Source organism: Aulonocara sp. 'chitande type north' Nkhata Bay, linkage group LG22, assembly GCF_057382095.1.
Source record: "Aulonocara sp. 'chitande type north' Nkhata Bay isolate Kocher_YH1m ecotype deep benthic linkage group LG22, A_spYH_male_GT1.1, whole genome shotgun sequence".
Classification (NCBI taxonomy): Eukaryota; Metazoa; Chordata; class Actinopteri; order Cichliformes; family Cichlidae; genus Aulonocara; species Aulonocara sp. 'chitande type north' Nkhata Bay.
Window position 1 is genome coordinate 28578365 of NC_141364.1, and position 23444 is coordinate 28601808.

The 23444-nt window shown below is 39.9% G+C and overlaps 1 protein-coding gene across 3 annotated transcripts in view; it reads left to right on the forward strand.

The window, feature by feature from the left end:
- Positions 1-2581: 2581 nt before the first annotated feature.
- Positions 2582-23444, forward strand: part of hivep3a (HIVEP zinc finger 3a) — a 57166-nt gene continuing 36303 nt past the window's right edge. For 2 of the 3 annotated variants that reach the window (XM_086279533.1, XM_086279532.1), the window contains exons 1-2: positions 2590-2762; positions 3047-3159. The gene's annotated coding sequence lies outside the window, so the exon portion shown is untranslated. Of the gene's footprint in view, positions 2763-3046; positions 3160-23444 lie in introns of all 3 variants that reach the window. The other variant, XM_086279535.1, reaches the window with a different exon arrangement.

Sequence of the window (23444 nt, forward strand, 5' to 3'; positions counted from 1 at the left end):
TCAAATTTATTTATTAACACTTTATGCTGCCTGCTGAACTCTTGACTGGCAGACATTTCCAAATGCTTCACTGTTCGCCCTCCATTGATCACATGGTGCTGTGACGATGTTATTCACTGTGTTCCTTCTATGCGGAATTCTTGTCCAGCACAAACACAACCATTTGGCAAGTAGTGGTGGGGGAATGTGCTTTTTCCCATCACAAGATCAGCCTGAACAAGCTGCTTACACACAACTGTTTATTCAAGCTATCTTTTGGGGATGAGCAGCAAGTGACTGGCCTATAAAGTCTTGCCTGGAGACTGAACAGCATATTTTCTCTTCAATGTTCTCATGACATTTTTGAATATTTTTCCAACCACACAAAAATAAGATTTTCTTGCACTCTGGGTTACTCACAACCTCCCCCCCCCCCCCCCCCCGCTACATACACTCCCTGTCCTACCTCTCTCCTGACCTCTTCCCCACATACTGACAAGGTTTGGAACCAAAAATTTCAAATATGGATTCATCACGCCATAAGATCTGTTGCCACTGATTATCAATCCAGTTCTTATGAAAACTAATTTGTGCAAACTGCACCATTCTATAGCAGGTTAAGTTTTTAATAGTTACATAATACCAAAACACATATGTAAACAACATTTATTTAGGGCAAAACAAATTGATATTTTAAACTCTTAGCATAATTTGTTAAAAAAAACAAACCAAAAAAAAAAAAATCACAACATGACACAATAACATTAAGCCAGTGTTCCCATAAGGCTGACAGGTAACAGCTTTGTGGACATAGGTCACTAAACAGGTTAATTTGCTGCAATGACTGGTTATGGGAGTAATCTGGCGCTAGTACAGTTGCACACATTAAAAACCACAAAATGCGGAATTTCTGGTCAAAGTTGTGGTTTTGTGAATTGACCCATATTGATGTGGGTGACTGCCCCTGCATCCACAGCTCAGCTATGAGCAGCAGGCCAACCTAATGCTGTTATATAATGCAGAATGAGGCGCTGATCAGTTGCATAAGCCAGTTATAGGATCATGCTGTCATTGGGACTCGCTGCTCTCCTCTCCCAGTAGTCCTTTGGTATTCTCAGCATTTCCCTAGGAGACCCTTCTCATCATCGTCATCACCATTGTCAACAGTGACTGCACCTCTAGTCTTTGGAGGGTTTGAAGAACCTGGCAACCCATGTGGAAATAAACAAAAAGTACCGCCCTGGAGCCCTGCGACATATTTTTTAATAGGCAGCCCCAGTAGTCTTCATTACACTCATGTAGGACTTTCATCACAGATCCAAGCATATGAGGACTAAACATCAAGATAAAGGAAGGCAAAATCCTGGAGTAAAAATATATTTAAAAGTTTCACATATTAAATTTCAGTATTCAAATCATCCATCGCTTCCGCTTATCCTTTTCAGGGTCGCGGGAGCCTATCCCAGCTGTCATAGGGCGAGAGGCAGGGGTACACCCTGGACAGGTCGCCAGTCTGTCGCAGGGCCAACACGCAGGGACAGACAACCATTCGCACTCACATTCACACCTAGTGGCAATTTGGATTATCAATTAACCTATCCCCACAAGCTGCATGTCTTTGGACGGTGGGAGGAAGCCGGAGTACCCGGAGGGAACCCACGCAAACACGGGGAGAACATGCAAACTCCACACAGAAAGACCCCGGCCTGATGGTGGAATTGAACTCAGGACCTTCTTGCTGTGCGGTAACAGTGCTAACCACCGTGCCGCGCATTCAAATCAATAAAGTCAAATATGTTTTTGCATAATTAATGACTGCATCTCTCCTGCTAATGAGACTGCATTAAGAATGAGATCATTCTGCTGTCAACCCGTTTCAGCGATTCATTCTCTAAATCTTATTTTGTCATTTCACTATTTTGTTTTATTTTGCGCTGTAAATGCAGTGCGAGCCACTCAAAACGGAAAAAGTCCACATTCTTTGATTTAAGAAAACACAATGACGAATATAATATTCATGCCACAAATACAATATATATATATATATATATATATATATATATATATATATATATATATATATATATATATATATATATATATATATATATATATAAACTCTCACGCATCAGGAAAGAAATTATGTAGTTTAACATGAACGTAGTTTGTTTGTCTAATGTTGTTGGGCTGTAACATTACTGTAAGGTGACGGGTCTCCTGGTAGCGCGCCTAGGTTTGTGTCTTGCGCTCCAGCGGTGGCATGACGTAGCCCTCAGTTAAGCTCGTCTTAATAATAAACACGCAAAGCGGAAATTAAGCGACTAGACCACCAGAATAACTGCACAGAAACGTCACCACGTTCGGATTTTATTGCTGTTTATTAGCAAAACCTGTTTTACTGGTTCACGTATACTTCTTAATAAGTTACAAATGATTTTGTGTTGAGGTGACTGGTGTTGCCTTAATTTTTGCTTCACTTCAGAAATATTATTACTGAAGGCTATTGAAGCTGTTCCTGCTTTCTTGTGCTTGTTTGTTTGAAAAGCAATGGCCGGAAATACTTCATTTTTAATTTACCGGACATTGACAGCAATGATGCTAGCGCGATGGCAAATTACAGCGTACACTTCTGGGGGAATTCGCTTCGTCCCGCTACAACTACCGCATCTGGACTGGACTAATTACGTTAGCTGGTAACAACTACGCTTCTTCTCCGCCTGGTGTGACACAGAAAGCTTCTGTCCGAGTCCACAGGATAGGGAGCCGGAATTCGGCAGCTGGAGGTGTTACGATAAATTAGCATAAATACTATTATCTGATGTGCTGTATGAGGTGTTACTGAATTATGCTAGTAACAAGCTAGCTAGAATGGCATGTGGCGATTCCGGTTTTAAATGTGACATTTGGCTGTCATGAGTGAAGCTTTAACCTAAGCCCATTGACTTTGGTTTATTTATTTGTTTTCAAACAAACGTTAAAGCTATAGTTTGTAAATAAAATAAGCGACGATTTATTTTCGTCCCGTCAACGCCACAAGACTAATGGCATGGTTTTTTTTCGCTTTTAGTTTGAACGCAAATCTGGTCATTTCCTGTCTCCTCTCGGACAACCTCGGTTGACTTAACGCAGCTGGTGAAGCAGTGGACGCACCGCAGGGAAGTGAAGTTGAGCATCCTGCAGGTAATGTAAGCTCATATATGGTGTCAAGGGGGCGTTGTTTGAAATATTACCATTTGTTGTGCTATTTTAGTGTATTTGTAGCATTGTACACGCCTTTGCTAAATAGTTGTAATCCAGCGTGTTTTTTCTAGTCGCTATTTGTTATGAATGGTAAAATTAAAATATAGTCAACATATGGTGACTAGCACGGGCAGAGCAGTCGGAGGACGCTTTTATGCGTTTGTAATATTTCCTGCTTGCACGATAGAAATGTACGCGGCTACCTGAGCTGCTGGTGGGCTTGCCCATTCCCAAAACTGGCTTCATTCATTGTCTGCGAGAGGGAGGAGGTGATGGTGGTGAGCTGCGGCAAGTCGGTCAGAAGTGAACATAAAGGGACAGGAAGTGCATTGATTTCAGCCTAAATTAACGCCTTGTGACGTAGAATACGTGGGTAACTGGGGATAAAAGCAGCTGGGTGGTGTTAAAATTGTGTGTGAAGTGAACAGCGCGGAGCTGTGGTTGAGAAAAAAAACACAGGAGGAGAAGTGTTTGGGATTTTTTTTTTACGATGCCGTTTTATTTTGAAATCACGTGGATGGTGGGTTTTTTTCAGTAAACTTGACGCCGAACGTAGTAGCTCACCTTGGCTCTGTGTGTGGCATTATGTGGAAAAATTGGAGTGGTCTGCCTCTGCGTGTCCTGGGTGTTTTGCTAAATCTGTATTTCCTTCTTGTGACAGGGCTGCGGCTTGAAAACGCTGCTGTGCGAGTATTCAGTGCCTTAAATCGCAACAGCTATCTCCTTTCACCCAGTCACTCCGTTTAAAAGCCCCCAAACTTGCTGTTTTACACAGGTGTGAATCACTGCTCGTGGTTTGTTATTGATTAGTCAGTGTTTGAGTCGGCAGCGCGTGATGTTGCTCGGGGCTTCAGCAGCTCTTTGTAGCAAACTAGCCTCCATTCAAAAAAATCTGGCACTTCAATATTTATTAATTCTTCTGAAAGTGCGCATGCTCAAGAACACTGTTTCTTTCTCACTTTTTTGTGGTCAGTGTAGCATCCACCTACGAGCACTTTTATTCCCATTTTTGTGTAGAAAGACAACCCTGTATGTTCAGGACCACCACCACCCCTCTCCCCCCATTTATTAAAAAAAAAAAAAAAAAGATTTTCGTCATACCGTTGTGAGCAACATGGAGTAAAATGCGAGATTTTCTGAACGGACTCACGCTACACGCAACGGAAAAAGGCAGCTACGCTGTCTGCATTACGCCTTCCCCTTGCTCGGACATTTCTGCATAACCTGCTTGGCAAAGAATCCAATATGACATCATGCGTGAGAAGAAAAGCACTGATAATGTTACATAATCACAACTGAGCTTAAATTGGTGGGCTTGATTTGTATGTCAGTGTGGTTGCCAAATGGATAAACTTTACTGTCCCTGTGTTGTATGTTTGGATTTCTGTAGCACCAGTTGCTAATTACTAGTTGAGATGAAAATGGTGTGTACCTACAAAAGGGCAAGATTTATTGTACTGCTCTGAGCTAAAAATGATGCTGGATTCCAGGGCATCTGGGGACAGCTGTGGCTGCTGACTTTGCTACAAAAACAACAGTGTTGTTAGTTAATCCTTCCAAGACAGCATTTCTGGAAGCAAACTGGAGCTTGGGACAGTGCACTGGTTCAGTATTTTTTTTTTTTGGGGGGGGGGGGGATAGTCACTGATTATCTAAATCCACTTGTTCCTTCAAACGTTTCATGTTATTTCCTTTTACTAAATGACTGAATTGGGGTTCAGTTTTTCATTGTAAACATGTGTTTCTGCTCCTGCTGAAGTGAAACATGTTTCTAGGAAATACTAATGGATCACAGTCATAAATTATTGCTCATCATGAGTCAAGCTGGGTAAAGCAGTTTGCTTCATAGTTTCGATTTTACACGTCTCATATGGTCATGTCTCGCTTTGTAGTGAAAGGGTCAGATTTTTGGCATTCCCTGGAAAGGCTTCATGTTAAAGCCTTGGGGCTGTGACTGTGGTTGTTTATTATAATCTTCTCTTCCCCCTGTGCTTCACCTTGTGAAGGGTGCGCAGGGGACACAACAGTGCAGCACTGGGTCTTCCAGCAGTCAGTGGTGTTCTCCGTGCCTGCATCAATCACTCACTCACTCCCAAGAGGAGCAGAGGCAGCTCCTGTCAGTTATAGGATAAATAAATAAGATAAGATAAGATAACCTTTATTAGTCCCACACGTGGGAAATTTGTTTTGTCACAGCAGGAAGTGGACAGTGCAAAAGTTATGAGGCAAAAATTAGAATACAATAAGAATAAATACAGTACACAACTGTACAGAATATGAAATGCATGAAAGCACAGCTTAATATTTTTGAAGCAGAAAGCTGTTTGTGTTGCTGTAAATATTAACTAAAGCCTCCTTTTGAAAGGATTCCCATTAATCTCATGTAGTTTAACGTGTGTCATGATCAGGGCTTAAAGTAGACTTTGGAACCTAAGATCCATGTTGTGCTGGAGCAGAGGAAAATGACTGAGTTCTGGTGTTCTTGTTTCATTTGTCGATTGTCCATTTAATAGCTGCACCTCTGACGTTTACTTCTCAAGCGACCAGCAGATAATTCATAAAGGTATCGCACAAATGATGGAAAAATAATAATTGTTTCATATCTGTTGCTTTGTTGTTCACATAATTATTTAGTTTTAGTTAATTTAGTCAATTCTGTTCAAGTGCAATCTTGAGTCAGTCCATATCTCCTTCCAATGAGCAAATTCTTTTTGTAATTTTTATTTTATTTTTTTAAAGGTGGCTTTAAGCAATTGTTCTCCTGGCTTTACAGAATTAGTATACTCCCAGTATCTCAATCTAACTATTTTCTGAGCAGCGTGTTGTTGTTTTGTTTTGGGGGTTTTTTGGTTTGTTTTTTTTGCCTTCTTGTTTGTTAATTTATAAAGGGTTGAACCTGTTTAGTGTATACACATAATGAACAATTTACGCACTTTGTTACTAGCAGCATTTTGGAAAAACACATGAAAATGACAAAGATAACAGTTTGGCATATCTTCGCATGGTGTCCAGTGTCTTCTTAAAAAAAAATTGAGGAATCTGGACAAGTGCAGGACAAAAGAAGTAGCAGAAAGTACAGCAGTATCTAAAAATTGCGATTAAGAAATCAGAGAAAGTCCAGCAACGACCTGAGACACGCCCTGAGAAATGCATTTGTGCCTTCAGTTGACCCCTCTGTTCACCAAAGCTTATCAGAAATGGTCTACAAGGCACATTGTGGAACATTCAGTCATGGACTGGCCTCCTCAGAGCCCAGACCTCAACGTTACTGAAGCAGTGTCCTAGCAAACATTACCCGTTGAATAACTGTTAGTATTTCTATGTTTATTCATGGTTGGAAAACAGTTCCAAAATGAAACTTGAGTTCAGTGTTGCCTAGATGTTATTTGACTTTCTAGTAAGAGAAAATTTCTGTTCGCTAATTATTTTCTGCTATCTTTGTATTAATTAGAATAAAATGAAATGTGAAAAAAAGTTTCTCAGTAGATTGAATTTAAAAAATAGAAAAGTAGTCTATAATGCTTTCATAAATGTGGAGGAGATCATTTTAAGAGTCTGTGTCAGCATACCACAAATTAAATACAATTTAAATGTAGCTAATACTAGTCTGTATGCTTTCTTCCTTTTTTTTTTAACCTAATAACACAAAATCATATGTGATCAACTCCTGTAAATACAGTGTATAATAGATATGAATATGCTTTGAAATCGTAATGTCACATTTTTAAAAATTCAAATTTTCATGTCAGTAAACTCTGTTTTAAATTCTAATGGTTTAGGAGGCCATGCTCTTGGTAACACCCACATGCTCAGTAAGGATACGGTAATCAATACTGCAAATCCTAATTTTGAATTTTGAACAGCTTTGACAAAAATCAATAGGAACACTTCAGATTAACTACAATTTCCAGAGAGCTCAGGACACCCGATAACTAGCTGAGAGCAGCACCTGTTGAGCCCATGATTCAGTGGTGAAACTCAGCCTCTGTGTGTGTGTGTGTGTGTGTGTGTGTGTGTGTGTGTGTGTGTGTGTGTGTGTCAGTTCACCTCTCCCACTTGTACAAAGTAGATTTTACTCTTGGTCTTGAATAAACCTTTGATTATGAATAATTCATTACCTTAATGTGTAATTCTCCTGCAGTGGCAACAAACAAACAAAAGAAAAGGGTGGAGTGCCCACTACGGGTCAGGGACGAGTTCCTGCCCCAAGTGGAGTTTAAGTATCTCAGAGTCTTTTTCACGAGTGACGGGAGAAGGGAGTGGGAGATCGACAGTCGGATTGGTACTGCAGCTGTAGTGATGCGGACGCTGTACTGGTTTGTCGTGGTGAAGAGAGAGTTGAGTGTAAAAGCACTGTACCGGTCGATCTACGTCCCTACCCTCACCTATGGTCACGAGCTGTGGGTAGTGACGGAGATCGCAGAAATTGACTTCCTCCGAAGGGTGCCTGGCCTCTCCCTTACTGATGGGGTGATAAGTTCAGCCATCCGCGGGGTCCTCAGAGTAGAGTTGCTGCTCTTCCACATCGAAAGGAGCCAGTTTAGGTGGTTCGGGCATCTGATAAGGATGCCTCCTGGGTGAAGTGTTCCGGGCATGTCTCACCAGGAGGTGAGACATGCATATATATATATGTATATGTATATATGTATATGTATATGTATGTATATATGTATGTATATATGTATGTGTGTGTGTGTGTGTGTGTGTGTGTGTGTGTGTGTGTGTATATATATATATATACACACACACACACATACATATATATATATTCTGGACCTCACAGAAGACAGAAGGGCCAGCGTGTCTAAAACAGCCATTAGAGAAGCATTGTGGGAAGTAGCTGTAGGTTCACTTATTGTCATATTATTAAGTGATGACAAGCAATGAAGTCGAAACACATGTTCAGGAACATTATTGTTGACTACAGCTGTAATGCAGTTTTATCCAGAACAACTTACCAAGCTCCTGATGTCTGCCAGTGTATCAAGCATAAACAAAACCATCATTATCACCATTATGCTGTAATTCCTGTTAGTTTGTAATGGATCCCTGTAGATTAGCATCACTCCTATCGGGCCTGATGTTCAAGCAGGAGCATAATGGCCTCACTGTGGCATTGATAGGCACTAAGCCCAAATAGCTTTCACTGGCTTTGCCACGGGAGAGGGAGAGAACATGTTGAGTGGAGCTCAAAAGGCAAGGCACCTGGTTCTTAACACGTACAGTAAACATTTATGCAGCATGCAGAGTCTCAGTGGGTGTTATGAAGTCCCACGTTGTGCTGCTATGTTATAAAATGGCATAGTTTTTGCTACGTCCTTTTCACAGGTTCCTCTGTTCAGCAAGGGCAGTGAAGCCAGCGAGGACAACATTGATATTCATGCTTCCTGTTCTTAAGGGAGTCCCCAGTGGGCACCTTGTCACTCAGGTGCCAGTCACTAGTGTCCTTGGTAGCAGGTGAAGTGTTCCAGGTTAAGAAGTCAAAATGTATTTAAACAAGTGTAGAATTCTTCATCAGGCTGGACCTTTTTGAGTTTAAATGGAAATCTTTTTATAAATAGTATGTTAATCATGTAAGCATTACATCTATTTGTCAGTAAGTTACACGACTGAAACTCTGACTCTCTTCCAGTGTTTCCTCGATTGGTTGGGGATGAGAGACACTCACCCCCAACCAGTCAAGGCAAATGGTGGCACCTGCTGAGGCTTTTTCTGCTGGAGGTTTCTTCCTGTTAAAAGCGAGTTTTTCCTTCCTACTGTTGCCAAAAGCTTGCTCGTTGGGGTTTTCTCTGTATTATTGTACGATCCTTACCTTACAATATTTAAGCGCTGTTTTGCTTGGTGCAAAATAACTAAATCATTGAATTAATATATGCCTTCTAAGCATTCATTAGGCTTTGTTTAAATTATTATTTTTTAATTATTATCATGAATTTGCTTTGGTGTACTTTGGTAAAACACTCTGTCACTGATGATAGGTGTTTGAATTCATCTTAGAGTGTAACTGTTTAGGAGCAAAAGCCCACACATGGTCACTTGACAAGATCAGCCATACAAAAACCCTTGTTGAATTGAAAAAGTAGCAAAATGGTTGGTTGGTATCAAACTGACTGGCGAGAAATAACCAGTGCTCCTTACATGTCCACAGAATTTTGCAGAGCTCTGAACAGCCTGTAAACCCATTCATATCTACTGGTTTTGCCAGTGATCTTAACTGGATGAGTGATTTTTGTTTATTCCAGTTTGCTGCAAGTGGGCTGTGCATTTTATTTTATTATTATTTTTTTAAACTAACTTTTAAACTACCATGGAAAAGAAGGATTACATATTAAGGCTCACTTAAAAAATGCAGTCACAACTAATAAACAAATACCATGCAGATAGCAAAAGGACATTTGTTACTTGAGATGTAAACCAAGAAGATATTTTCTGGTAGAGTTTTTTGGTAATCAGAGTTGTGATTTGCGCAATTTCAAACTGGGCAGTAGCACTCTAAATAAAGATGACATCTGACATACCACTAGAGCTGGGAGTCCCCAGACACCCCACAATAATATGATATTGTGATATTTATTTATTATTTTTAAACATTTTGCTTCTTGCTGACTATTGCAGTAAAATATATTGCAATTTACTATCTTTTTTTGTAACTGCAAATTATGAAGTTTGAAACTTAACTTTTACCAAGACCTGTGTTATCCTGTGCAATAGGTTTATGTCAAATTTACTGCAAAATGAGCTTTTCAACTGTATCAAAACTGTTACTAAAACCTGCTGTAAATATTGATATAAGACCGAGTCAGTCTGTGATTGCATGTGGTGAAGTTGATAGTTATTGGCAGTCTGTTTAATGAACTCTCTCTCTGTTATATACACACACACACACACACACACACACACACACACACACACACACACACACACACACACACACACACACACACACACACGTGTGTGTGTATATGTTGTGTCTACATAGACAGAATTTCACTTGCGTGATAGCACCATTTGGTTGCTCTGAATTCCCATTGTCAGCTGTGTCCATCATTGGGTGGTTTTTCGGTCGTGTTGATTTCATGTAAGTTATCTCAGTGCTACATGAGATGAGCTCTCTTTTCACAGTACTCCAAGACCATTTTAATTTATTTAATAAAATATCGATGTTTGGTGTCTCACCATCAATACAATATTGCCATTCAAACACTGCAGTACTATGCTGTATCGATTTTTTTTTCTCCCACCCTTACGCTGTAATTGTAGAAGTCTCAACCAACACCAAACACACCACTTATAAAGAAATGTATATATATTTTATATTTATACATTGCATCATACTATTACGTTTCAAGCTTTTTGTTGGTGGTTTTACACTGTTTTGTCGACTTAAATGATCACCAATGACTTGGTTTTAGTGTGTATTTTTAAGTAACAAGACTATAACTATTTGCTTCCGGCGAGCCACTGCAGTTCAAGTTTGAAATAGGAAACAGTCATTTCCTATCCTCTACACTGGCTACAGTATATAATACTGAAATTGCACTGGAACAGATCGCTTCCCAATGTAATATATCATCAAACTCCTCGCGCCTGACAAATCCCTTTTTTTTTTTTCTTCTTTTTCTTAACTCTAAGCAACTACAGCAGTAATAAATAAGATTCTTCACTTATAAAGCTCACGTATGTATTATGCACATCCTACTTTAGGTCCAAGCACTGACGTGTGCAAGGATGTGTATACACACACACACACACACACACACACACACACACACACACACACACACACACACACGTATGTGTTGATGAGGGTGACAGTATTCTAGGTAGTCATGCAGTAGAAGACCCTCTGTTGGCCCTGATCATCAATCAGGACAAACAGGGCTTCCCCCAGCCACAGAGACGCTAGCTTGAATGTCAAAACTGCCATCAGCAAACAGATTTCCTCCCCACCAGCGGCCAGCCTAACACGACAGGAGTGGAAATTGACTTTCATCCTTGTTAATGAAAGGATACACTCACCCTGTGTGGGTGTGCGGGTATGGGTGTGGGTGTGTGTGGGTGTCTCTGCGTGTATACGCAGGGAAAACATGTTGGCAGAAAAGCGTGCAAGTGTGCTTTGTGAATGCCGTATGCTCGGGTGTTATGCATGCAGTGCGTGCGTGCGTGTGTGTGTGTGTATGGGAATTGGAGCATGTGTGCTCTCTCTGCGAGCTGTTAGGCCATCGGCCGAGCTGCAGCCCTCTTCTGGAGGGGGTTGGATGCCATCAGTGACCCCGGAGGCAAGCGTATGGGCCCAGCTTGGGTTTCTGTGAGGTGGAGAGAAACCTCTGGTTTCTGTGACCCCTGAGGAGAGAGCAGCCTGTGAGGCAGAAGGCCTGTCAGCTGCAGTTCTCATTCACAAATCACCTACACAGAGGGAGAGCACAAAATGTACCCACATTCACCTTTCTGGCAGTTTTTAATTCATCCATCAAGGTTATGTGTTCCTGTGTGCTGCAAGGAACCATACACACTATTGTGTGTAAGTTTTTTTTTTTTTGTTTTTTTTTCCTTCAAGCAGCCTGCTTTACAAGAAATAAACAGATTAGTGTAATTGGGGCTTGCGAGTCTTTCTAAAGTTGGTCCCATTGCTACCATCTTGGAGTACAGGTGTAGACGGCTGCAGTTCTGCTCCACAGCCTCGGTGAGCTCAGTGCAGAGAGGTGGAACAGATTCCACCTGTTGCAGGTTGGTTAGAGTTGCCCTCCCACTCACAGCGGAATAGCAGAACAGAAGGAGCACCTTTCCCTGCTGCAATAGAGACTGTATTTTTTATTTATTTTTTTTAAATGGATATATTTACCATGGCCTCCTAAACTGGCTTTCGGGCTCCATGTTTTGAAACCTAAACCTTAACATTTTGTCTGCCCTCATGGTGGGGTGGTGTTTTGTTGCTAAGGTGACCAGAGTGTGAAGTGCAAAGAGTGTTAATTGTATCAATGACCTATGCAATGCATAGACATGTATTCATGGTAGTTATTGCAAAAAAATAAGTAAAAAGAGTTTCACTTGCCAGAACTGGATGACAAACTATTTGGATGGCCTGCATTTCACAGCAAGTATTTGTTAAATAATTCGATTAAATGATCTAAAAGGCAACAACAGCACAAACATTGAGGAAAGGTCCAGTTCAATTACTTAAATTAGTGATGGTGAGGCCAAGCAGACAGGGATTGGATACAGCTGACTGTGTATGTATATTTATTATTATTTAAAATGGCAGTGCCTCTAAACTTATGCCTTAATTAGTAGCAGAATGCCAGTCAAGCATCAGTTGATAGTAGATATTCTGATGATAACTATAGATTTTTTTTTTTTTTTTTGGAACGAGTGCAGAAAGGTAAAGACGTCCAGGAACACCACAGCAAGATACAAGAGTTGTCAGCAGTAGGGCTGTTCGATATAGCGATATATATCGGATGACGATATAAAAACGTCTATCGTTTCATTTTACGCTGTCGTTTGTTTCGTGGTTTCGCAAAATAAACTGTTTACGGCAATATTGTTTTCATCATTTTGATGGACACTGTAGTGGCTATATTCATTTCTTAAAGTTCTCTCTTTCTCTTATATTTAATATACGTAATATACACTACGGACGGACAAGCGCCTGTTTTTATGCGTTGTGGTTAGCAACAACGACGGTAACAGCATCGCGTGTCCGCTTGTTTATGTTCCACATAAACCTTTCACAATAAAGCTCAAGATCCTGTTGAGACTTTTCAAAATAAACTGAATCACGTGAAAGAGCAGATTATTTACGGATGAGAAGCAAAAAAGAGCCGCCAGGTGCTAAAAAATAAACCTTAGACTCAAACTTTAGAACAGGCTTTTCCCCGCAGCACGCCGTGTAATAAATACTCACAAAGAAAACGGCGGGCGTTACAGCTTATGTCTAGAAATGTATAGTTTCATGCATCGGTTAAAACACTCGACTCCAGCTACATGACGCGCAGCTGCAAACACTTCACGCAAGTCGAGCTGCCCGAGATTCACAGAATTTACAGAAAATGTTACATTTTTGTGATTTATATCGTTATCGGGATGATAGAATTGTTATATATGAGATTTTGGTCATATTGCACAGCCCTAGTCAGCAGTATTTTTTTTAATCTAATTCAATTTGTCTTATTGGTGTTTTTAAAGACTGCAGGATGGTCTGTTTTTACTTTTTTTTTTTTTTTTTTAGTTAAGTGCGAGGGTGGTCATGCCACTGGCCTTCAGCATCAAGCCCACTGTGTTATATTTAAAAAAACAAAACAAACCCCCCACCTTTATCTAGTTGTTATGAGGGGGGACCAAAGAGACCAAAACCATGTTTGTGCCAGCCTGTAATACCCATTATCCAAATCAATACCCATTTTGGGTATTGATTTCCTTTTGGATGCAGCCTCAAGTGGCCAATTTAGGAACTGAAGTTTTTAGCACTTCCACTTTGGCTTAATTTTTCAGCTCTGGAGCTTGCGCATCATTCATCTTGTTTTTTCTTTCCTAGTTTCATCTGGCTACAAAATCAAATGGTTTCAAAATGACGTCACTGGTGTGAGATGTAATAACTTTTAAGTCCAATAGTCATTCTCTTATTTGTGTATCAGTCTTGTTCATGGGCCTGCAGGTAAGTCACAGCTATCAGAGCCTTTTCATTTAGAGAGGACCAAAACTGTAAAGTGTCAAAATTCACCACAACACCAAAACAGTGATGTGAAAGATGCTGAACTGCTTTATGAAGCTGAGGGTGGAGAGTAACTTTCTGTGGGTTTGTGACGTGTAATGCATTACACTGCCACCTGATTCATTAGTCGTTTAAAATGATTGATTCTAGCAGCCTTAAAGTGGATACATGCTGCATTGTGTGTGTATGGTATTTAGGGTTGCATCACACTGTCTCCCTCTGCTCTGCATGCTCCTGTTGACATGTCATTGTTGTTAAAGGCTGTGATTTTCTGTGATCCCCATGGTAGTAGCTTCTGTGTTATGTTGCTTTAGTTGTGTCGGTGGCTTTGTTCCTCGGTACTACTCTTATATCTGATCGTGCAGCACTGGTAGATAGCATGGTTTCACACAGCTACTGCTGACTCAGCTGGTACCCACAGGTAGACCTCGAGATCGTTCGTGGCCACGTCCCAGTTATTGCTTTAATTCAGAAGTGTTTGTCAGTTGTTACTGCTGCCTACAGTAACAGCAGTTTCTCGCGCCACTCTGTGTGTTGACAGTATAGATTCCTGAACAAGCAGGCTCTTTGGCAGGTTGCCTCAGCCCTGTCTGTTGATTCACTGTTGGTGAAATAAGAGCACATATGGCTGCTCTCTCTCTGCATTACGTCACATTGAGATCCAGGCAGATTGGTTTGCATTTACTGCCCAGCTTGAGGGGAAAAAAAACCTCATTGTATTGGGATTGGTTTGATCTGAGCTGTGCTTTCTCCAAAAATTGGCACGCTGTTTTTGAAATGAACTGCGCCTTAATGAGCTGGATGCACAAAAGGTCAGCAAATTATTTATTCACTTATTTATTTAGACTTGAAATAAAAACAGGCTAGGATGTACTTTTGTGTTCCATATCCTGCTTAACCCAGCAGACAACCTAGCCAGATGCACCAGGCTCTACTGTGTTAGTATTGATCCATCTGAGTTATATCACATCGCACAGAGTTGCTGCCTGCTGCACGCATTCACTCCCCTGTGAAGACTTTGCACGCGGTTGTTATCAGCTATTCACTGGTTTCCATTAGTTTCCTGATTTAGCTCTTTTCATGCACTGAGGCTCCGTGCGCTGTCACGGCTTTGGTACTCAGAATGATTTGGTTTGAAACATCTTTATGGCACCTATGCCTCGGCCACATTCACTTCTTTAAAAGCCAAGCTGCCCTTAATAGAATTTAATGTAGAAATCTATAACAAGATCTACTTTAACATTCAACAATCTTTTTTTTTTTCGTAAATCAGTTTTGATAATCTTACAGTACTGAAAATGTGTAAAGTTCTTCTCTGACAAAATGTGACATTGAAGAAATACATGAAGAAATATCATCCCTGTATGGTGAATAGGGTTTTTTTTTTCTCTTCAAGAATTCAACGATCCAAATATGACCTTGCTTCATACATATGTGTCAATATCTTTTAATTGGTTTTGCTTAATTGGTAAGGTGAAGAGATGGATCTGTGTCCATCATCTTTCTCATTCTAAAATGGTTTTCCACGTGACTGAAGGCAGTCAGAAAACTGTATAATGTTCATTTTAATGGGGGATTGTGCCATGTGTGGAGTTTTTCAGTACCATCAGAACTGTAACAAACTAATCCCTCCTGCTTTTCTCTCTTATCTATTATACATTAATATTTTAGCTGCTATGACTGTGAAACAGAATAAAAACTCTTAAATCTATTATTGTGAACCTTAAAATAGTCAACAGCCCCAACACCAAATTCTAAAAGTACTGTAGACTAATCACTACTATGAATGTATGGCAACCTTTCTGTCTTTAAGGCAGCAGAACAAATTCTGTCCACTGATGAACATGTTGGACTCGGCTAAGCACAAAATTAATCATTTATCACAGTAGAAAGTCTTTTGTGAGATTTCCACATTTACAGCTGTAAGTAATCTTACATTTATTTTTATTAAAATACTTTTTCTTCTATAAATCGTTTGGGGTAAAAAAAGAAAGAAAGTTGGATATAATTTTGCATTGCCCAATAGATATATTCAAATCATACATATTAAAAAAAAAAAAAAAAGGGAAGCCAATATGAATGTACCTTAAACCGACAGTGGGTGACTTCTCCGGTCAAATTCTACAAACGTGTATGGAAGATTTTCCCTTTCTTATAACCTCATTAAATTGTTAGATGAGTTTATGATGTTAATCATTAGTTTCAAGACTTCTTGAATGACATTACTCCATCAATCCTTTATATGCAGTCTATAGCAGAAGTAGTTTCTTTTAACAATCAGTATTAATTCTCTGTATTTCCATTTATTGTAGTTGCAACAACAGGGCTGCAACAATTCAAGTATTTTGAATAATTTTATTATTAAAAAAAAATTATCGACACAAAGTCTTTGCTTTGATGGTTCGATTAATGCACGGCTCTGTAGTGCACCATGGAACCATGATCAGTGGTGAGTGTTTCACCCACATTTGTGACTAAAAACAGACCTGCAATACAAATGTTTTTAGGAGCAGCGTGTGGATAAAACATTTGACCACATTAAGCCCAATTTTATAGAAAAAAAAATTGATAAAACAACAGAAGTGATGATGATGCTGGTTTAACGTGGCATCCAAAACAGCAGCACTGTTCCTGTAACCTCCATCAAAACTTTACTGGGGGGGAAAAAGCTAGTGCATCCTTCATCAAAGCACCTGATCAACAAACTCCAATGTGAAGAAAAGAAAACTTTGTAGCTGCTCCATCCACCGCCGTTTGTTTTACACAGCAAAAATTCTACAGTAAGGCTACATTAAAACATGCAGATTGACTGTTACTATAGTCTGACATCATGTTTAAATGATACAGCTTGCTGAAGGCTGACGGCAGCCGTCCTATTTTACATGGAAGTGAACAGCGGTGAGTCTAAATTTGGAGGTTAGGGGATTAAAAGTGAAATGATATAAAACAGTGTCTCAATTAAATATACATACATAGAGATATCTGTCTCAGACAGAAAAGCATTTTTCACAAGGCAGTAAAAATGTACATGGGTCAGTAAAACTTTGAGCCACTGACCTAGAGCTGGGCGATAGAACGATAACGATATGTATCGCGATATAACTTTTACTCGATAGAGAAATTAAGCTATCGCGATAGACCTCGCCGCTCTTGTCCTCTTAAAAAAAAAAAAAAAAAGGTCAGCCAATCCAAATTAAGTAGCGCAGAGCCGAACCAATCACAGCCGCAGCGTCACGTCGCGTGACTTGTTACGTACAGCACAAGTGCCAAGCCGCAAGTGTGTTTGTTTGGGAAGCAGCCAGCGGGTAATGGAGCCAGCACGTAATGGAGGAAATGAGTGTGCCGACTAGAAAAATCAACTGAGCGTGACCGAAGAGAAAACAGATGATGGTTCCAATGCCGGAGAGATTGTCGAACGGAAGAGCCAAAGAAGTTCCGTAGTGTGAAGGTATTTCGGCTATTTCAAGTCTGACAAAAAACAGAGTAGCGTGCACTGTAAATTGTGCCGAAAGCAAGTCTGGAAATACAATAAACTGGTGCATGCGTCACACTGTGCGCCACGTTATTGTTTCGGTGAAATGAATTTCTACAATACTGTTACTGGGGCAGGGATAGCTCAGTAGGTAAAGTGGTCGCCCCATGATCGGAAGGTCGGCGGTTCGAATCCACTTAACGGCTACCCTGAGGTACCCCTGAGCAAGGTACCGTCCCTACACACTGCTCCCCGGGAGCCTGCTTAGTGGGCTGCCCACTGCTTCACTGAGTGAATGGGTCAAATGCAGAGAAAAACAAGTAATTTCCCCATGGGGATCAATAAAGTATCCATTATTATTATTATTATTATTACTGTTAATTCTACTCTCTGCAGTGTTTAAATGCTTACATATACACACAGTTACTGTCCCTCCACACATACGACTCGGTTCTGCTTCTATGCCCCAGCTTTGTTTACTTTTTCCCACCGAGGCTTCTAGACTTCTGATTGGCCAACATTTCTGCACGGTTAGGAATCTAGCGCCACCTGCTGCTTTGGCATGTTCATAGCAGCGTTTTCCTTCATTTCTGCCTTTATGTGTGGACGGGATTATTTTTTAAAACGAAAACGGAAAATCTCAGTTTTCAAAAATACCTGTGTACGTGTGGACGTAGCCTCAGTCTCTGACTGGAAGCGCTAATTCGTCATTCGGCTTTTGTCAGACTAAAGTAACTGTTAAAACTGTTTGAAAAGCTCACCTATACAACAAGGAGAGATTGAGAATTTCCTTTTAGTTCTCAGTTTATTTGATATTGACAAAAGTTAGTCAGTTTTGTCTGTTCTTCTGTAAAACAAACTAAGATTTATTTTTAGAATTAATATTTTGTTTCTAAGTGGAATTGACAATTTAGTCTGTTTTGTTTGTTCTATTTTGAAACTTAAACGCTTTAGTGGCTGCCTTTTGTGTAGTTTGCAATATTTGCCTTTATTTATCTGAAAAAGTCTCATGTTCCTTAAGTACATCTACCCTGTTGAACTTATTATGAGAAATAAATATTTAAATCAAAACAAGCTGCTGATTATTTCACATTTTACTTGTGAGCAACGGCACATTTAAATCTTACAAATATAGTTATTTGGCTTATATCGTGATAGATATCGTTATCGCCTGAAATGAAAAAAACATATCGTGATATGAAAAAATCTCATATCGCCCAGCTCTACACTGACCTCAGGTTTGGACATTGAGTTATTGTTAATTAATGTCTACATGATCATAACATCTTGTTTTCAGCAGCACAAAAACTTCACATCAAAGCACAGGGCAAACCTCAGAGTGCTGATATGTTTGCTTCTCTTTATTGCAGCCACCACATTCTCCCTGAAACACTACAGACTCAAACTCATTCACTTCCACACTTTAACACAGAGGAACACATGTACAAAACCTCAAAGCCTTCCAAGAAGACAGAATAATGTTACGGGTTTTTTTTTTTTCTTTTTTCTTTTTTTAAATCCCTTAATTTAGATGGGACATTGTCAGCTTTATTATTTCTCTAAAAGCAGTTGAGTTTTCTTGGCTGTGTGTTTGGGATCATCGTCTTGCTGAAACGTCCACCCTCATTTCACCTTCACCATCCTGGTAGATGGCATGACTTAATCACAAATGTCTTTGTACATTTTTACATTCATCCTTTTTTTACTTATATGAAATGTGCCAATGCCGTATGCTGAAAAAAAGGATCCCCACACGACAAGGGCGTAGATTTGGTTTTGGCATTGGTGGGGGACGGATGATTCAGCCACCGAACCCTGCCCCGTTTCTTTTTTTTTTTCTTTTTCCCTTTTTGTCTTTGCTTCTTGATTTAAAAAAAAAAAGAAAAAAGAAAAAAAAAGAGAAACATACTTACTTACATATGCTATTCTACATGCTTTTAAACCATTTAAAATTACAATTCATAGTTTTATATGTGAATTATATAATGTTATTACTATTAAACAAATGACTAAGTATTTTAGACTTTAGTTTACTTCAGTCATATTCCATATATATCAGGTATCATACAAAAATAAAAATAGCTTCAAATAAGTCATTACAATAAAAGAATATGACTTTAAGGACTTAACAACATTACTTCAGTTATACTGCACCAACATCTCTTACACATTAGCACTAGGGGAACACTGAATGACCTGTTGGGTTTTGTCCATAAACTACTCATCTAAGATTACCACAAAGTAAAAGATCTCTCAGCAAAATTATGCAACATTTTAGGCACTATTGCCCCGATCAAATCAGTGAGCTGGGATTTCTTATTCTAAACATGAACTATTACAGCAACAGACATGGACTACTGGTGCCCCACACTACAACCAATGTCCACTATGTGAAGGAGCCAAACACATGCCTGCTCCTCTCGTTAACTGAGATAAACTGCTGACATATTTGTTTTACATCTATACTGTCCAGTCTCTCCTGGTGGACATGGCAACACGTTATTCATAGTGAAATACAATTTTAGACTGATGTGGGCCAACGCCTAAAACGATGTGTCCGGAGTTTGCTGTTCTCGTCAGCTCAGATATTTGAAGTTTACTCAGCTACATTCTCGCCTGAAAATATGTTAAACGTTTATTTTGCGACCCAGAAAGCTTAATAAGAGTAATACTAAAACTAAGTAGCTGCAGTAGTAGTAGCCATTGTTGGAAACTGGAATTGGCTGAGCCAATCTGGGATATGGTTTTTCAATTTTGTTGCCCGGGTGGAAAAACGGGAGAAATTCGGGAGAATGGTGACACCGGGAGATTATCGGGAGGGGCACTGAAATTTGGGATTCTCCCGAAAAACTCGGGAGGGTTGGCATTTATGGCCTAGCATAGCCTGTAACGTTATTATGACGGACACATTTCATGAGTGAACTTGACTTTAAGTGACTTACAGGTTTCTTTGAAAAATACTTTCTTATATCCAGGTTCTTCCTTTCTTGCTGCCATCCTCCTCTCCTCCCTGCAGGCAGTGTTGCCAACTCCTCAGTAAGGAAAATCGCTATTGGCTGTCCTAAAAGTCGCTAGAAGTCGCCAAATGACGTCATCACCTAATTTGCATAATTCGTCATGCTAATGTAATTGTAACCTACGTTGTTGGAGAGAGAAATAACATTGTGGAAGAGAGGGAGTAAAAAACGTCCTAAATGCAGTTAGAATTTATTTAGAACTACAAATTAAATTTCTTTTAGCAATTATTGTTTTTTAATGTCACAATTCCAACCCTGCTCCTTTATCCGGGCCTGGACCGGCAAAAGTGACCCGAAATAGGCACTCTGGTTGAGTTACTTTGTGTGTGTGTTTATAAGTAGTTTTAAACCTTGTGATCCACAAAACAGCATAACAGTAAAGGAAGAACTGACTGCGTTACAGTCAGTGCGGGAGCAGCGTTTGGACGCACAGGTGTGAACGTCTCCTGCCCCGATAGCAGCTGGGGGAGGACTATAAGATAAGATAACCTTTATTAGTCCCACACGTGGGAAATTTGTTTTGTCACAGCAGGAAGTGGACAGTGCAAAAGTTAAGCAAAAATTAGAATACAATAAGAATAAATACAGTACACAACTGTACAGAATAGAATAAAATACTATATACAGTAGAATAAAATAGAATAAAATATACAATAAGATAAAAATAGAATACAAATGCTATATACAACTGAGTAAAAATACAACGATGCCAGAAAGCCTCCGCTTGTGAGTGCTTTGGCACGGGTGAGGTGCCCACGGCAGCACCGCTGCTTGTTGAGAGTAAGAGCGATACGCGGTTTCACGTCAAAAAGTCGTCATAAATAAGTCTCCAATAATACCAGAAAAACTCGCCAGATTTGTCTTTAGTCGCTTTTTAGGAAAAAAAAAAAAGTCGCTAAGGGGGTCTGAAAACTCGCTAAATATAGCGACAAAGTCGCTAAGTTGGCAACACTGCCTGCAGGTCCTCGCAGCGCAGGATTGCCGCTGCTAAAACTAAACAGAGCTCCCTGAAAGGCACAGCCAATCACATTGGCCATATTTGTCACACGAGGACTCCAGTAGAGAAGTAATTTAACTCTTTCTGCACCGCTGGGTGAATGAGACGTTGACAGATCGTTTTTTTCTTTCTATCGGTTTTGTTTTTCTTTACTCGAAGAGATCAAATTATTGGTGGGGACAATTCAGTAATCGCTGGATATTGGTGGGGACATATCCCTTCCGTCCATGCCAAATCTACGCCCTTGCCACACGATGATGTTCCCACCTCCAAACTTCATTGTTGGTATGGTGTTTTTGGGGTGATATACAGTGCCTTTTATTGAACTCCAAAAAGTTCAGTTTAAGCCTTATCTCATCAGACTATGTTCTCGCAGTATTTCACAGGCTTTTCTTGTCTAAATGTTTTCCAGCAATCTTTTTCATGCTTTTTTTTTTTTTTTCTTCAACAGTGAAGTCCTACGTGGTGAGTGTGCATATAGGACATGGCAGTTAAATTCATTATCGTTTTCTCTGAAAAATTTTACCTGCTGATTCCAGGTCTTTCTGTAGCTCCACACAAGTGATCCTTGGCTCTTGGACAACTCTTGTGATAATTCTTTTCACTTCTCATTCTGAAATCTTGGAGAACCTGGTTGTGGCTCGTTTATGCTGAAATAATGTTCTTTACTTCTGGATTATGGCCCCAGCAGTAGTCACTGGAACCTTCGGTAGTTTAGAAGTTCTTCTGTAACCAATGCCATTAATATGTTTTGCACCAATAAGGTCTTGAGAGAGCGCATTGGTTTTAACCATCATGAAATCTGTCTTGTGTGACACCTTGGTAATGAGACACCTTTTTATAGTGACCAGTTGGAACTGAACCAGCCGATATTAATTTGCACTAAGTGGCAGGATTACTTTCTAATTACTGATCTTTTTTAGCTGGTGTCATGACTTTCCATGCCTTTTTGCACCTCCCTTTCTTCATGTGGTCATGCTGTATAGTCACCTACAGTGTTTGCCATTATATTGGTAGGGAGTTTTTAAAAGAGCAGAGCTGGAAACCACAAATTCAAATCTTTTCCTGATGTCATCATTTATATATAAAGTGTGCCCTGCTGGGGGTCTGTGTGGATTTCCTGCTAGAGGACTGACATTTTCTCTGTTGAATTTCTCACACGTAGGAGCAAAAACGAAACAATTCCTTTCATTCGGAAAATGCTCATAAGTGGCTCAGCAGATAGAATGAATCCCACCTATTTATGTCCACATAAAAATGATTCACACAGTCTCATGAGATGTAAGCTACCTTATTTGACTGCAGGTGTAGCCATTAGGAGTATGCCTGTGTTATCAGAATCAATGAGGGTATGCAAATAGTGTCACAGTTTCAGTCAGCGACCAAACCAAAAGCCACATTCACACCCTGAAGCCAAAAACTCTCGCAGAAACAACCTAACTTAGATGTGGGGACAAATATAGCAGGCAGCTGGTCATTCTGCCTATAATTAGCATTTCCTCTCTCCATTTTCAGCTTGTTTTCTCATCACTTGCACAATGCCTCCCATTTTTTTGTGTCAAACTCCTTGTTCCTGATTTGGCTTGCTGCTGCTCTAAATATGATTTACTAACTTTTCTGTAAATGAGCCTTTTGTTCCTGGGCTTCTGCAAATATTAACACATTTTTAATAGAGAGTGTACCTTTTAGCTATATGATATACATTGAGGTTAATGAAGTTAACAGAGCAAAAAAAAAGTTATTTGAGTCCTTTCCTCTGCTGTTTTTAAAATCTAAGGACACAAAGTACTGACTTTTATCAACCAGCACTGATGGCCAGGAAGGTGCTGCAGCATCAGAGTCTGACACAACTTCCAGCAGCCTGTAAGCAGTTTTTTTCCCTTGCTCTAAATAGGGCTTTGGTGGTGGCCCACCCATATAGATCAACAAACATAGCAGGATTGAACAGAACTGTTAAGAGAATTGTTCACACTGTGGTTGTCTGTGCCGCACATCTGTCAATGCAAATCAGCTTCCTATAGACTTTGA